We start from the raw sequence: 17,101 nt of genomic DNA, 5'->3' as shown, positions 1-17,101 counted from the left end.
TTCATTCTTAAGACCACATGAGAGATCCGATCGATGTGCTCAATGAAGGGTGAGAAGTTGATTAGTTGATTAGGAAGTGTTCAGTCCACGGTGGGGGTGTTATTTTGGTGATAGTGGTGTCACAGTTTAGATTGGCTACCCAGTCTAATATTTTCCCTTTTTGGTGCATGGGGGAGAGTACTTTTTGGGTCAGGCCATGTTCGGTCAGAATGGTGGGAATGGAAAGGGCATGTTTATCCTTCGGATCCTTGAAACCCAAGTTGAAGTCTCCTGGCAAGAGGAGTTGTGACGTGCCCTTGATATTGTTGGTGAGGAGGCTGGAAAGGTCTTCTTCAAAGGTGCCAATTGGACCAGGAGGTCTGTATACTAAGAGTATAGTTAGTGTACTATTATCTGAGATCGGGAGTTTGGCTGAAAATAGTTCACAAGATTTGATTTCAGGGGGTGTGGTCAGTCTTAATGCTAGTTTAGTTTTGGCTATGATAGCAAGGCCGCCCCCTATAGCATTAGGCCTATCAACTCTAAGTATGTGGGAGTTTTTTGGTATGGCTATCATGAGGGCTGGGCCGGCTGCGTCATGGAGCCAGGCTTCGGTCACAGCTAGGATGTCTAGATCATCCATAGAGAGTATGTCTGCAATTTCAGTGGCATGCGCCAGGAGGGATCTGGCATTGATGATAGGACCTGTGATAATTGTCATGTTATTCTTCCCTTGGGTAGAGGATGGTCTTAGTTTAGGGTGGTTGATTCTAGAGTACATTTTGTGTATAGTTTCTAAGGGTGGTGTAGGTGAACTAAAGTCTATGTGTGGAATTTTTCCAAGTGGGGGAGACTTGGGAGCTAATTCTATTGGTCTTAGGTTCGTAGATCCGGGGAAGTCTTGCTCAGAGTGTCATGTTTCTCTTCTGCAAGTGCAGGGTATGAGATTGATGCAGGCCATTATTATAAAGGCGCAGTGAAGTGCTAATCGTGTCAGTGTTGGTTGGGTCTTTGTGGCTAGCAGTCTTGTTTAATATAAAGATTGCTAATCCGTCTGAGGTATATGCAATCAGAGCAGGCGAGGCAGTATCAGGCGAGGAAGGTGTTAGGTAGCTGTATTGGCTGGTGGACCAGATCATTTCAGGATTCATATGTGGTATATGTTTAGCAAAAATAGGCAGGTTCAATTCAAAGTCAATAGGTAGTATATGCGTGCAGGGTGGGTGAATTCACTTCTAAATCAGGCAGTATGTGCTAACAGGAGTGGACAGGTACATTAGGGATAAGGCATTCATAATAGTATCAGGGCATTAACAGCTCAGAGATAGGCTAGTTCGGTAGCAATAAGGCATTTTAACAATAGCATCCGGTATTTAGCAATTCAGAAGTAATAGTTCGAGGATGGGCAGGTTCACTAGCAGCAGGGCATTAACAACTCAGAGATAGGCTAGTTCGGTAGGAATAAGGCATTTTAACAATAGCATCCAGTATTTAGCAATTCAGCAGTAATAGTTTGAGGATGGGCAGGTTCACTAGCAGCAGGGCATTAACAACTCAGAGATATGCTAGTTTGGTAGCAATAAGGCATTTTAACAATAGCATCCAGTATTTAGCAATTCAGCAGTAATAGTTTGAGGATGGGCCGGTACACTAGCAGCAGGGCATTAATAGTTCAGCGATTTGCTAGTTCAGTAGTAGTGGGGCAATAATAAATAAAAATAGGCTAGTCCCATAGCAGCAGGGTAGTGATAATTTGAGATCAGCTGATTCAATAACAGTAGGGCATTTATTAACCAGAGGTAGACTAGTTCAAAGCAGTAAGGCAGTAATAAATCTGAGTAGGCTAGTTCAATAACCGTAGGGCATTAACAAATCAATGGTAGGCTAGTCCAGTTGCATCAGGCAGGAACAGTTCAATGCATGCTAATACAGTAGTGGTGGGGTAGTAACAATTCAATAGGCTCGTTCAAAGCAAATGAGACCGTAACATAGATCAGTGGAAGTCTGCTTGCACATTAGCAGAGTGGAATCTGACCAGGAGACTGGTAATATTATAAGCACAGGTGTTGTATGAACAGGAGGTTAATCTGCAATGGTGGGGTCAGTGCATTAGCAGGTGTGGAAGTCTGTAATGGCCTGGACATAGTGTACTGGATTGGGGGGGTGGACTGGAAATTAAGACTGGTGCGATCCGGCTTGTGCTGAGGTGTACACGTTACACAGTAGGGCATAAAATACAGTGTACATGTGGCGGCGAAGGGCATTTCAGCGGGTAGCAAGTGATCCCCTATATCTAATGAGTGTTAATTTCCACACATTGTAAGTGTTTTCAACAATTATAGTTTGTATTGCTTGTAAACCTATTCAAACATAGGCTGTCACTCCTGTGACACATACTCTAGTTGTCAACGCAGTGACATTAACATCTGTAAAAGCCCACACAGCTGTGCTGAGTGGGTTTTTACAGATTTTGGATGGGCCTTGCCCGCTCAGGCCCAACCCTGTCTACGACTCTGGCCCTAACCTGTTCAGGGCTTGTCTTTTCATTCAATGTAATCCCCAGTGACATAGCCAAACCCCCATCCATAAAGTTTCCTTTGGCACCTGTATCTAACATAGCGGATCCTTTACCTTTAATCTTTCCAGCTAAAAAAATGGATACATTTAAGGTGATATGAGGAACCGCCGACTGCACTGAATTCGCAACAAGTTGCGGGTTAGGAGTTGACAACGGAATCTTGTGAGCAATTCTAGGACAATCCTTTAGTAAATGACCTGCTCGTCCACAAAACATGCATATGCCGTCTCTGACTCTCTTTTCCCTTTCTTCTTTTGTCAAAGGTCCTCTAGGTTTTGAATAACCTTCTTTACTCCCTACTCACCACCCTTGCTTCAGATCTCTCAAGTCTGAAATTCGGCTTAACTTCTGGGAAAATTTTCTTACGTTCCCCTCTGCATTCACTCAGCCTGAAATCCAATTGCATAACCAACGTAATTAAGTCCTCACAGGATGATGGTCTATCTACAATAGTTGATAAGGCATCCTTGAGTTACTCCTGCAACCCTCTATAAAACAATGTTGCACTCTTATCTTCTGGCCACTTAGTCTCAAGCACCAGTGACTTAAACTGGGTAGTGTAGTTAACTAAATCCTTACTTGCTTGTCGTAATTAAAGCAACTCAGTGTCCACCTCCTGAGAAACTGAACGCCTAGCAAACATCCTACTAAATACCCTCATAAAGCCTTCAAAATCTTCCAAAATGGGACTCTAATGACTAACCAATAGGACAGAGCCAATCACTGCATCTCCAAACAGGTAAGCCAAAATAAAAGCCACCTTCGAAGGTCCTGTAGTAAATACTTCTGGATGACAAAGGAAATGTAATTGACACTGAGTCACAAACACAGAAAATCTTTTTGAATCACCCCCATATTGCTCAGGGGCCACCAAAGTAATGGGTAGGTGACATTCCCTACTCCTAACCAACATCTCTATCCTGTTCCTAACCACATGCTCATCCACCTGAGCTAAATCCGGTGGTCCCAACTCCTCTGCCATGTCATCCGGTAACGGAGTTCCTTATGCTTGCAATTCACTAACCTTCTCAACTAAACCTTCCACCTTTTGATTCAAAAATGTATTTTCATTCCTAACTGCCTTTAACTCTTGCCTGATCAGACAACACCTCCCCTAATGAGCTAAGCAAGAAACTTGTGGGGTCCATATCAGCTCAGACGGAAAATTCACATTGGACCTTTAATACTGTTGCCTTCTGTAGGAGCTGCTGAACCCCACAGTCCCTCACCAGCTGTTCTGTGCCACACTTTTGAGTTACAGATCAGATCAGATAGAGGGGAAAGGGGAATGGGACAACAACAAACAACACAGGTGCTATTCTTGCTTCTTATTTACACCCTGTATAGGAATCAAAGGTGTTAGTACACAATTACACATTAACTTCTTATTAAACTTCCACACCTATTTCATCCGCCACTAGCTTAGAGGAAATTAATATCGTCTTGCTTTTGCTGTTTTTAAATACATTCTAAATTTCAAAGAAGCAACTGTCTTTCTTCAAATTTCATCTTTTTACACTGCAGGTAAATTTGTATTCTTTAAAATGCACAAAATACTAAATGTACATCTGTTTGCTGTATGAAGAGTTTCTCAGTGTTGCTTACCAAATAAACCTTTAGTTGCTCCACAGTTTGTCACCTATTTTCTGCGTTCCAACTTGGTAAGTATCATTGTAAGAAGTACCATGAAATGTAATGTTTATTTCCTGAACGAAATATACCTAACTACCTAAGCTGCGCACCTCCTAACTACGTTTCCCAGAATGCAAAGAAAATGGCCACCGATTTTCTTTGCACGCGTGTGCATTCATTGAAACTTTGTACCTAATGCATTCGGAAAAACCTGCTGGTTGATGCGCTTCATAGTCACTCTGAAATCCACTTTTAATAAGCTGAGAATCCAATTAGGTAAGTTCCTTTCCATTCAAATATTCACAGAACATGTGCCAGGGCTTGAGGAAAAACTTCACAGACAGACGTAACCTTTCAGAGATGATGCGTATTATGGCAGAACTCTTTTCACTCGCTCGAACTCGCAAAAACTAGTGCAACTTCAGAGCAGTGAAATTGACATCCTGTGTAAGCTCGCATTAACCAGAGAGCTCTTCTGAGGCTAAAGTAAGATTGGTATTCAAAGCGGCGAAACTCTTTTCTTCAAAATAACTCTGCTTTCACACTAACAGTGCTTGCGGCCCCTCTCGAGTCATACGCTGCTCAAACTGAAAGAATAAACAATACACTAGGGTCGCGTTGAGACTGCATTCAGTCCAACCCTATTCAGAATTTTTCAGGGTCTAACGAACTAAATGAAAACTCCATTCAAGAAGACAGTTTCAACTTTGTAAAGCGCTGCTTTCCCACACCAAAAACACATTTCAAAGTCTTTGCTGAATAAATAAACTTTGCAGTTGCTCGCCAAAAAGCTGTGCTCCCACCAGATAATTGAAGACAGCAGTCCACTTCAAACTTGCTTGAATCTTCAGGCTTCAACTTCAAAGGGGTAGGCCTTAAGGGAGCTATACAAACTGGACTGTTACTCAAAGGGAAAAATTATGAAAGTCAGTTTAGAATGGACTGCCAGGACAATCTGCCCTCAACATTCTAAATTGGATCTCTGCTGAGGGGATCCACCATCTTCACCTGGGTTCGAACCCAATCCACCATTTTGAATGCTCAACTCTGTAAATCTCTGTGAAAAGGCATTAAGGAAAACTAACAGCCATTTAACATTGCTCACAAAACCACCACCCTCAGACATATGTGGTATACTGACTCTGTGGCCCTCATTACGACCCTGGCAGTAAGTATCGGCCATTACCGGCATGGCGCAAATGATGTGTCCGTGCTGGCCAGAGACAGCTAAAAGCGGCACATTACGAGTTCTCGGGTACGAGCATTGCGCCATGCTGGTAATGGAATCACCACCATGCCTCCAAAGGGCGTAAAATCCCCCTTACCGGCATTGTATGCCATGCAAATAGCACCTCCGCCACCCTAGCCATTGGCATTAGTGGTCACCGCTAATAGCGGTAACCGTAATTAGCGGGAACCTCTATTATCGGTGACCGTAAATAAGCGGATCCGGAAGTAGCGTCACCGCACAGGAAAGGGAAAGAGCACGGTGGCCATCTTTAAAAACACAATCCATTGCCATCCTCTGTTACCTGTAGACACCTGACCCCCACAACTTCCACAAACCTCCTACACCACCCCTTTGACATCACGATGCCTAAAGTTTTGAAAAAGAGCAGAGATCGGCTGCGCCAGGAGCGCTTTTCAAGGGAGGAGCTAACAATGTTGGCCGAAACACTCCAAGAGCATGCTGATGTTGTGTTCGCCATGGAGATGACCAGACCGGCACTGCAGAGGAAAAAGGCAATATGGTCCATGGTCGCCCAGAGGGTCAGTGCTATCGGCACAACACCCCGCACTGCCAAACAATGCCGCAAGCGGTGGGACGATCTACGTCTCCACGTCAGGAGCATACTGGCGGCAAATCAAATCTCGGCATGGCGACTGGTGGAGGTGCTGAGTCGCCCCTAAAACTACAGCCGTGGGAGGAGATATGTGCCGCCACCATCGGCAAGGAGAGCATTGAGGGAGTTGGGGACAAGGAGAGAGGAGCCCCGACATCAGGCGATGCAGCTGGTGCCTCAAGCCCAACTATGCCAATCTCACCACGATGATGTCCAGATGATTGGGAAGTGCAATGATGCATACCAGGGTCCACCGAACACATTAGCACAAGACTGCCTACAGGCACTGCTGTGCCTGTAGGCAGTCTTGTACACATGCATAATGCTCCCCGTTTCTGTAGCTACCCACATGCCTCCATGCATCAACCACCTAAGAGTGAGACTACCTGTATGTCACTGCCTCCAATGTGAACCATCCAGCAATCAAAATGATTGCAGCCATCACAATGCCTGCTCAATGCCCGTAGACCCATCACTAACCCTCTCCCTCCTTTGGTCCACCACAGGCTCACATTCGGACAGCGCCGATTATGACACAGGTGCAACCCCTGGTAAGAAGGCCAGGGCCGAAGAGGCACAACACCGTCCCTCCACCTCAGGGGGAACCAAGAAACCCCAACAACAGGAAATGACCCACAGCACAGCACAGGCCACTGCAACGATGTCTACCAAGTCCACCACTCCGGCGCCACCGACATCCACCATCTGCCCAGTGTTGTCCGTCGAAGGCACTGGATCCGCAGAAAGCAGCACCATCGGTGAAACTGCTACCACCGCAGCGATCTCGGACAACGAGGAAGGGGATGTTGATAATGTTGTGAGTCCCCCCACTGTCCCCCTGCATTCCCCCTACCTGTCCCCGTGCAGCCAGCATGACAACATCATACAGGGGCTATCTCCTGGAAACTCTTTGCCGGTTACTCCCAGCCCAACCGCACATGTGCAGGAGGGCAGCAGTATAACGGATACGCCACAACCATCAGCCACAGGCCACAACACCCAAGAGGCAATGCAGGAAATCATTACGCGCCAACAGCAACTTACAGCCCTGTTGACACAGCATGTCACAGAATGCGCCACCACTAGGGGGGAAATGCGTGATTGTGCTGCTACTCTTAGGTCTGCTATTGAGTCCATTTCTAAGGACATATGTGCTGAACTGGCCACGGTGCGGCACATACTTTCCGAGTTAGTACAAACAATGCGTCCAAGTGAGAAACCCAGTTCTTCCTCGGCTGCCAGTTCAACCAGAACCAGCCCCATGCGCAGATCGGGCAGGAACCTGCGGCGTTCCAACAGGGGTGCAACGGGTGCTGGGAGCAGGGGATGCCAATAGGCGCAGTCTTGTGTACTGGTGCCACATGATGCACTTGTGCACAGTCATCCACACCATGTTTTGGGGAGTAGAGGGGGGAGGGGGGACTTGGTGTGTTGGGGAGTAGAGGGGAGGGGGGTGTGGGTGTGTTGGGGAGTAGAGGGGGGAGTCGGTATGTTGGGGAGTAGAGGGGGGAGGGGGGAGTGGGTGTGTTGGGGAGTAGAGGGGGGAGGAGGGAGTGGGTGTGTTGGGAAGTAGAGGGGGAGGGGGGAGTGGGTGTGTTGGGGAGTAGAGGGGGAGGGGGAAGGGGGAGTGGGTGTGTAGGGTGGTGGGTGTGTTCACTTAGATTTACCTTTTCAATACACTTTTTGGTTATGCAGAAATCACATGTGTGGACATTGCTTATTGCGTACGTGTGCTTTATTGGTTAACAGTCTACAGTGTCCATGTCCCTGACACACCTTGTGCCCCAAGTGCCATCTCCATGTGACACCCCCCATCCATGTGTGCTAGAAGATTTGGTTGATCAGAGTCCGACGCATGTCACGTCCTTCATTTTCATCGCTTCCTCCCTGAGGTGCTGCCCCATCCCCACCCACCTCATCCTCTTCGTCAGGTGGTTGCTGTTCTGTGTCAGGGGGCAGGGGCACATGCCGTCTGATGCACATATTGTGTAGCATGACACATGCCATGACGATCTTTGCCACCTTCTCATGGCGGTACAGGAGTGCCCCACCAGACCTGCTGAGGCAGCAAACCGTGCCTTCAAGAGGCCAAATGTCTGCTCAATCACCACACGGGTTAGTGTATGGGCACAATTATAGTCCTCCTCGTGCCTGCTCTGTGGGTTCCGGACTGGGGTAAGGAGCCACCGCTTCAAGGGATAGCCTACATCACCTGCATGTGGGCAACAATGTATGTGTAAGTTAACTCATCATGTTTGACCTCATTAAGTGACACCATGGCATACATTTATTTCTTCATCTCAACCCCATTTCCATGCATGAATGGAGTCACAGGATGTGACTGCTATGTGTGTATTCCTCTTATGGACTGTTTTGCATCTCATCGATTAGTGTGCGCTGAGGGGTCCAGTGCCTTGTGAGTGCACATACACTGTGTCAGTCCACGACCGTTGTTTCTGTGATCTTGAAGATGTCCAGTTATTTGTATGCTTTCATCCTGGCAACGTTGATGTCAGCCTCATGATGCTCTCACTACGCACAACAAATGGTGTCATGCAATTTCGTTGGGCCACTGTGCCAGTGTGGTGGTGTATTGATGTATTTGACCCTCATGTGACTCCTTTGTACGCAGTAATGGGGGACTGGCCTTTCAGTTCATGGTGTTTTGAGCTGTGTATTGGCTATAGTCGTTGCTTGTAGCTGCATTTTGTTGAGGGGGATGCGGTCTGATTTGGTACAGTGTACATGCAGATGTCTGTGGGATGGTTGGGACACCGCTTCATTCACATCGTAGGGCTGCTTACATCTTGCATTATGTGGCCAGGTGTCAGGTCCAGTATGGGCTGCTTTTGGGGTATGAGCTTGCTCCATTCCCTCTGGCACTCGCAGCTAGGTTATGTATGCATCTCTCCCCCCCATCTCAGCCAGGTGAAGTATGCATCCCCCCCCATCTCAGCCAGTTGAAGTATGCATCTCTCCCCCCCATCTCAGCCAGGTGAAGTATGCATCTCTCCCCCCCATCTCAGCCAGGTGAAGTATGCATCTCTCCCCACCCCATCTCAGCCAGGTGAAGTATGCATCTCCCCCCCCCATCTCAGCCAGGTGAAGTATGCATCTCCCCCCCCATCTCAGCCAGGTGAAGTATGCATCTCCCCCCCCATCTCAGCCAGGTGAAGTATGCATCTCTTCCCCCCCATCTCAGCCAGGTGAAGTATGCATCTCTCCCCCCCATCTCAGCCAGGTGAAGTATGCATCTCTCCCCACCCATCTCAGCCAGGTGACGTATGCATCTATGCCTCAATCACCTACCCACATCACATTTCCATGAGCCTAACATGCGACTTACCGAGAAGTCAGGATCTCTGCTCTGCATGTCGCTCCATGTAGCGTGGAATCGTGGAGATCCGCAGGACCATTGAATCATGGGTTGATCCGGGGTATCGACCACAACAATGTGTGATGATCTTGTTTGAGTCACATACCATTTGCACGTTGATTGAGTGGTATAGCTTACGGTTGCAGTACGCTACCTCCATGGCACGTGGGACCATCAATTCCACATGGGTGCAGTCGATGGCGCCAATGCAACCAGGTATGTCGGCCAGTGAATGGAAACCCACTTTGGTGTTTGAGATCTCCTGGGCAGACCGTGGTAAGGACATGTGTTCGTCTGTGTGCTTGAGTAGGGCATCAAGCACTTGGTTCAACGTATGTGAGAATAATGGTTGTGAAATGCCATGCAGTTGCCCCACTGTGTGTTGGTAGGTGCCTGTGGCCAGGAAGTGGAGCACAGACACTACCTTCAGGTGGTACAGGGTGCGGATCTGCTCAGCGATTAGGTTGAATGGACCGACTCTGATGCGTGGGATTGGGGGCTGCCTGCGTGGTGGCACTGGCTGTGTTGATGGGGCATGCTGGCCCTGCCTTGCCCTCCTTCTCCTCCTGCGTCTCCTCTGTGCTGCCCGTTGTTGTTCTTCTTGTAGTTGTTGTAGCACTTCCACTGCAATCAGGTCCTCCAGCCCCAGCATTGCTAGTAGTATTGGATTCATTGTGCAGTGTGACTGGGTGTGGGAAGGGGTGGGGTGTGCTCCTTTTGTGCTTGCCCAGTCTGTATTGCCTCCACCTGTGCTGATTGAGAGCACCTGTGGCAGCTGGGAACACTGCACATGGCCATTTACGGTTGGTCCGTGATGGCGGTATTAGCACCATGGCGGTAAGGTACTTTACGGCCTTCACAGAGGCGTTATTTGCATGTCCGCGTGACTCGTAATGTTCCCCACTTAGCGCCATGGCGGTATTTATGGCATGGGGGTTGCGTGCCCTTGGCGCTTTTACCGGCACCGTTGATTACGGTGCCGCTAATAGCGCTATCTCAGGTCATAATCGGCCGTAGTGGTAAGCGATGCCGGTACTCCTTTACCGACATCGTTCTTCACTTACCGCCAGGGTCGTAATGAGGGCCTGTGTGTCCTAGTTCTTAACCAAACCTTTCCACATGACCCCTGATGTTCCTGACAGTTTCTGAATATTTCTGTACAAGACACTTCCTTGTGTCACCTTGTATCAACCTCAACCCTTGTGGGTGACTAAATGTGACCAAATGTCTGCTTGCCATATGTTTTGCACCACCCGGCATAAAGTAGCATAAATACTAGCTAGACCAATGGCCTGTGGGACCACCTTAAGAAACATGTACAATATACCAGCTTTGCATTTAGTATATAGTATATAGCCAAGGCTCTGTGCCATGCGTTGCTCTCTTAGCAGCCTTGCCACACTGTCCTTTTACTTTTGAGGCTCCACTGAGGGTCTAAAGCTCTCAGGTATTCTGGTAGTCACCTGCAGGTACCACTCCTTCCCAGACATATTCCCTCTTGGGCAGTTGCCGTCTTGTACTGAAAGGCAATCGCAGGATGGACCTTGAATGTGTGTTAAGGGGCTAAATGACAATTAATTCGAAGCATAAGATCCCAAACCAGCTAAAAGAATATGCAATACCAAGGATTTAAGAAGGTTCCAAATCCTCTTAGAGACTGAGTGGGGACAAGTACCCCATGTGAATACTAGTGCAAGGGAATCCTAGTACTTCTGTACATAATTCACGCTCACAATTGTACGTGTAAGATATTTCAGATATTGTGTATCGGGCAAATGGCCTCAAGTTTATGGTAACCAGGAATTTCTTGGAATATTAACAAAACTTAGTTATATTGCTCCCAGCATGCTGCCTTGGTGTAGAGCACATGCAACCGGTGGCCCAAGAAGGATGTTGTGAAAAACAAAATTTCTTCAATTCATTTGGCATCAAAGACTAGTAATACATAGTCATATCTATAGAAATGCACTTAAATGGAATTTTCTAAATATATATGTTGTAACAAAACTATCCTAATCCTTTCACCATTGCTTGCTAGCTTGCTAGACTCAGCATTTGCCCACAAACAATCAATTTTGCAGGTCCCATCTCAAATCTAAATGTAGATTTTTAGAATGGTAAACTGAAAATTGCCCAATAAAATAGAGGCTGTTTTGTTGTATATTCTATCCTGTGATTAATGTCTCCCAGGATTACAACCTGGCTTCTACCTAGTAGTCATCTTGAAGGGAGATTATTAACAGAAGATCCTGTTTTCATGGTATTTATTTCTTCAACATTTCATCGGCATTTATCCATATTTGTAGTAATTTTACATCCATCCACATTTATATTTTCTCTGTAAAAAAATAAGTTGCAACTATTGATATTCCGCATTTATTCAAATTAAAAATAATGGGAAGCTCATAGAGCTGGATTCTTGCACATCAAGCCAAGATCCATTTTCACTTCAAAAACATACAAATGCTCCTCATGATGATGTGATAAACATCTCTGAAGCCCTTTAAGCAATTTCAAAATTTTTAAGGCATAATTGACAAACTGAAGAGATACTCAAGAAATATTAATATCCGGTTTTATCCATTTTATTTTTTTATAAATAAATGCTGAAAGGAAACTGAGTGATTTCCACCTGTAATGAATAAAGCAATGTCATTACTTCTGTAACTGGAAAATAATGGCGATTCCGCTAGTTGTAAAGCCTGATATTTGTATTGTATGAAAGACAACAGAAACTGGCATTATGCAGAATATCTTCAATAGCCACTCCAACAGGAGCAGTTCACAAAGAATAAAAGTGGAACCAGCAAACCAGTTTAGCGACAGAAGCAGTGAAATAACAAACTAGCAAAAAGATGAAATGGCCAACGGTAAAATACACTTCAAATCAAGTGTAGAGTAATAAGTAGGGTGTTTTAAAATAAAGCAGCCAACTGAAGTGGTTTCTTCTCACAATAAAAAGGTGGTGAGGAGGGGTAGAGTCCAGGCACCCTCCAAGTACAAGGAAAAAAAACATTTGGGGAGATGTGGGCCCAGGCACTCCCAAATACAAGAAAATAAATCAAGGTAAAAAAACGGACAGTGAGAAATTAATATTAAATATCAGATACAGATCAAACAGCAAACAGAAAGGCAAATACAATGTAGGAACTAAAATAAAAATAAGCAAGGAGTTCAAGAATAAAGCAGCCAGTTGAATCACTTACTTGTGTAGTGCGGACATGCACTGGCAAAACACATGCGCAGTGCTGTTGAGGATGCATCAATGAAGGGCACAAAAGGAGGAATTGCGCTCTGTTCAGTAGCCTTCTGTCTTATAATGGTAAGGGCTGCAGCCTAAGAGAAGGAAACAGAGCAACATACTGCAAAGTAATAAAACATAGGTTAGCAGGGAGGAGTTGAGGCAAAATCTAAGTACAAGGAAAGGAAATAGGACAAAAATGAGGACCAGACAATCCCAAAAACAAGGAAATAAATACAAGTTTTTAACAAATTGTGAGAAATTGAAATAATGCAACAATTATCAAAATGATATGGAAAGATAACCAATGAAATAGGAAGAAAGTTGAGTCCAGGAAATCTCCAAGTGCAAGGAACAAAACAAAAGTAAACATTGACAAGGGAATCCCAAGTAAAAAGAAACCAAATGATGAAAGAGAAAATTAAAAATTAGAACCAATCTCAAAGGCTTGCAATTAAAAATCCTGTTGCAACATTTCCTTTTGTACTGGGGACGCTACGTATATGGCCACATAATGGGCTGATAAGACACCTCAATGCAGGAACTGCAGCATTGATCACTGGCTCACCATCCTAAAATTGCAAAGTCAACAAGCCAACAGAAACAAAAGAGGACATAAAAGAAACAGGAAGAAGAGGGGGCAGCTCACGAGAACTACAAGTCTTGGGTAACAAACATTACCAAAGAACTGGGTTTCACAATATTAAATACAAGTAAAAAAATACAGTCTAAAAACAGGTAAGAAATGTAAATGACAAATCAACTGGAAGAACAAAAATGAACTACATTATAGTAAGAGGAGTTAGGGCTTTTTAGAGAAGTTTGAGGATGTATCTCTGTAGTCTTGATTTCTTTGGAAACAGCACCAGCATTACAATTACCCAGAGGACTGGCAATGATACACAGGCACACTTTATAATGTGTCTTGAATCGGTTTGATGCTGTTAAGCCAATCGTAGAAGGCTCTCCATCGGTTATCGTAACCAATTCAGAAACAGAACAACATGCTCAAACATCAACTGATCAGTGAGGATGCAATGGTGGTTTAGAACTCAACCATGCTCAAGCTACCATGTAACAATGCATGGCAAACACTGCAACATTAGCATGTTGGTTTTCTTAGAAGTCCAAGGATTACAAGTTTTTTCTATAAAGAATGATTAGTGGCACATGGACACATACTAGCACATAGATGCTGTTCCATGCCGTCAGGCAGATATATGATAATTGATGAAGATACAGGATTTACAAGTGGTGTACCTGTTGGATGTAATGCAATGCAAGACTGATCTGAGTGTGGTAAAACTGTCCAATGTACAGAGAGACTCAGGAATGTTAGCGTTAGTCCGTATTTTCAGATCTAGCAAAAATCCAAGTAGCATTGTGCTCAAGAATTCCTTAGGGATACAGGAATTAATGATTAGGTAGTGAGACACCATTGAGATAACTTAATGAGAAAACAAGGCATGCGGGAAACTTTCAAATCTGGAAGCAAGTTTTGATAGCAACAGACTAAGAACTGGCATGAGGAAAGGGGTGCTGTCTGTGCAATGGGTAAGGAACTTCAAGCAGAGACATCCTCCTGAAACAACTGAGAAAAAGTCAGATGTAGGGAATTTGGCTGTCCCCATCGGGTCCAAAAGGGGAATAATGTCCTCTGAGGAGGAAGTCGCCTTGTAAGTAGTCTGGTAGAGGTTCCAGAATTTCAGACAGGTGCTTGCGTGTAGATTTTTCAGCATCATTAAGGCTCTTGAAGAGAAAAGTTTTGTGAAGTATCTAAAGCTTTTTTTTATCAGCCCCTGCTTTATATCTGACAAATGCATACATTGTTAAAATGTTTCCCTTAAATCTTGCCAACTAGGAAAGCTCCAACCACTGCCAGTAGCGAGAGAACAGAGAGTTATGAAAGGTACAAGGTTTCCAAGGGAAAGCTTCAGTCCACCCATCACATGCTAATTTTCACTGCAAATCGTCTGAGTCTTTGGTCCTGCTACTACAAAAGTGAAACCGCAGTTAAGCCCAACCACCACGACAAGGTAACTCCCGAGGTTGGGAAAAACGACAGTACACATGTTTGTTTGGAACAGGGTTACTTTACTGAATTTATATTTGACAATCCAAATACATTTTTATACAGGTGTTAACAAAGACTACTTACATTAAATAAAGTTTAGTTCTGATTCACTACCTTTCAGAAACATATGTTTATTGGAGAAGGCAGCACCTTAGTTAGATGCACATTTCATAGCACTATGCTACGGCTGAAGACCCCAGGCTTGGCATTTACCAACTATGCTGCTTGTTTTAATGTTCGTGCTTAGCAATACACAAAGACTCGTTTATATCCTGTGATGGCTGCAGTGTTAACAGACCACTCTAAACGTTCTATTTGCAATGTTCTATATTCTTAGAATGTTAGTGATGCAGATTCAGCAATGTGCATCCGTTTTTTCTCATTTGGCAGTTTAGAAACAGGGTTGTCAGTGCTGCTGTCGCTTTCTGGGTTAGAGGCTTCACCTTGATTGTTAAACAGCCACTGGGGAATAGGGATGCCTCTAGCACCGGCACTGTTTATAATGGTGCCGGTGCTACAGGCATGCTGTGCTCACGGGTGCCTTTCATTCCGCCAGGTCAGACCAGACCTCACAACTCAGAGTTTGCCGGTCCGGATACAACGGTACCGGCAAGCTTACCAGTAATGTTGTATCCAGACCGGCAAGCTCATAATGAGGCCCCATGGTCTCTGGGATTTTGTTATAGTCCTTAGTCCAACTTTCTTGGTCCAGATCTTCATTCGCTGATGCAGAATCCACATTGGCCCTTCTGGATTGCCCTACCAGGTAAGGCCATCTCATTACCCTTCCGTCATTTGATGGAGTCTGGAATTACACATGGCAGAAACTGCTAGACCCCACAAAATTCGACTTCCCCCTTCTGTGAAGGCTTTAATGGAAATTCCCTTAGGGTACACTAGTCACCTCCTCTATCCTCTTGTTCTTGATTTCCTCTGTTCCTTGGTCTGCCTCCATTTTCAATGGCTTTCTTGCACAGATCCTAAACTGCACCCCTTTTTCCTCCCTCCTTTTTCCTCCTGTCTTCTTCCATCCAGTTCTTTCTTCTGTGCCTTCATTTCTTCCTCTACCTGTGCTGTCATGTCATCAACCTCTCTCTTTAGGTGTCCCTCATCTCCAACCTTCATTTAAGTGTTTTTCCTGTTCCATATCCTTTCCTTCCACTCAAGGTGTTTCTCCTCTGCCTTCTCTCCTCTCTTGCAAACCTCAGACCCTTGCTTTCTCTCTTAAAGCAGCAGATGTCAGTTTCATGCCAAGGTAGTGGAATGTTAGTGAGTTTTTATTTCCTCACAAGTTCAAATGGATAAACGGAAAATTGCATCAGGGACCGATTGGTCTTATGTGGCAAGTGTGAAAGATATACCAAGTTTTTTTGTATTTGACAACTTCAATTGATGGTTCATCCAAGTCTTCAAGAATGCTATCCTCCATAATCAGGCTTTTTTGTAAAAAGGTTTGAAGTTTTGGTGGTCTGACAAAAGGGATCCTGCATTTTATTTCCTGAAGTAACAATGCTGTCCTTGACAATACTGTAATTGGCAACCATTTTCTGTCTAATCAGAAGCCTCCACTTTGTGTGTATACGATATTCTGGAAGACACACAGAAATGAATTCAGTTGCATCCTGCTGCTTTATCTTTTAAGTACAAACTAAAGCAGAGACTAATTACATCATTTTGGACAAGTAGCTCCTGACCATGGTTGCATTTCAGGAATGGAGACACTGGGCCTCATTAGGAGTTTGGAGGTAGCCATGCCGTACTTACCGGCATGGCTACCCCCAAACCGGGTACTGGGTCCGGATCACGAAAATAGGGAGTTACCGGGCCATGCCGACATTAGCGGGCCCGGTAATTCCCATTCTCGGGACCCTGACCCGGTACATCCCCATGGGGAGGATGCTAACAATGGACCTGTTAATGAGGGGTCATTTGTTAGCATCCTGGTCTGCTCGCGGGTGCCACTAAGGACGTCTGGTCTGACCAGGCGTCCAGAGCGGCACCCGCGAGCAGACCTCATAATGAGGAAATAGAGTGATAACGGTGCCGGCAGCTCTACCGTCACCTTTATCACTCTACCACCTTCCTCCTAATGAGGCTCACTGTCTTCTAGGAACTTTGCATCCTCTGACCATGTTTACTGATTACCGGAATCTCAAGTGTCTGCATTCTTCCAAAAATATTACCTCCAAGCATTTTCAAGACCCTTTATGTACACATCGGTAAAGACAGAATGGTATAGTGGACTCCGAAAGATAGAATGGTGTAGTGGACTCCTTATCACATTAACCTCATGGCAGTCTGAAAGTCAAGCAGATGGAGTTAGCACCAATGATACCATCTGGGCCCTTTGTTGGGTGAATGTCACTCCATTAAGGCT

This window comes from Ambystoma mexicanum, chromosome 4q (assembly GCF_040938575.1).
Source record: "Ambystoma mexicanum isolate Mex_15411 chromosome 4q, UKY_AmexF1_1, whole genome shotgun sequence".
Classification (NCBI taxonomy): domain Eukaryota; kingdom Metazoa; phylum Chordata; class Amphibia; order Caudata; family Ambystomatidae; genus Ambystoma; species Ambystoma mexicanum.
The sequence above is the reverse complement of the archived record's forward strand: the minus strand, read 5'-3'. Positions refer to the sequence as shown.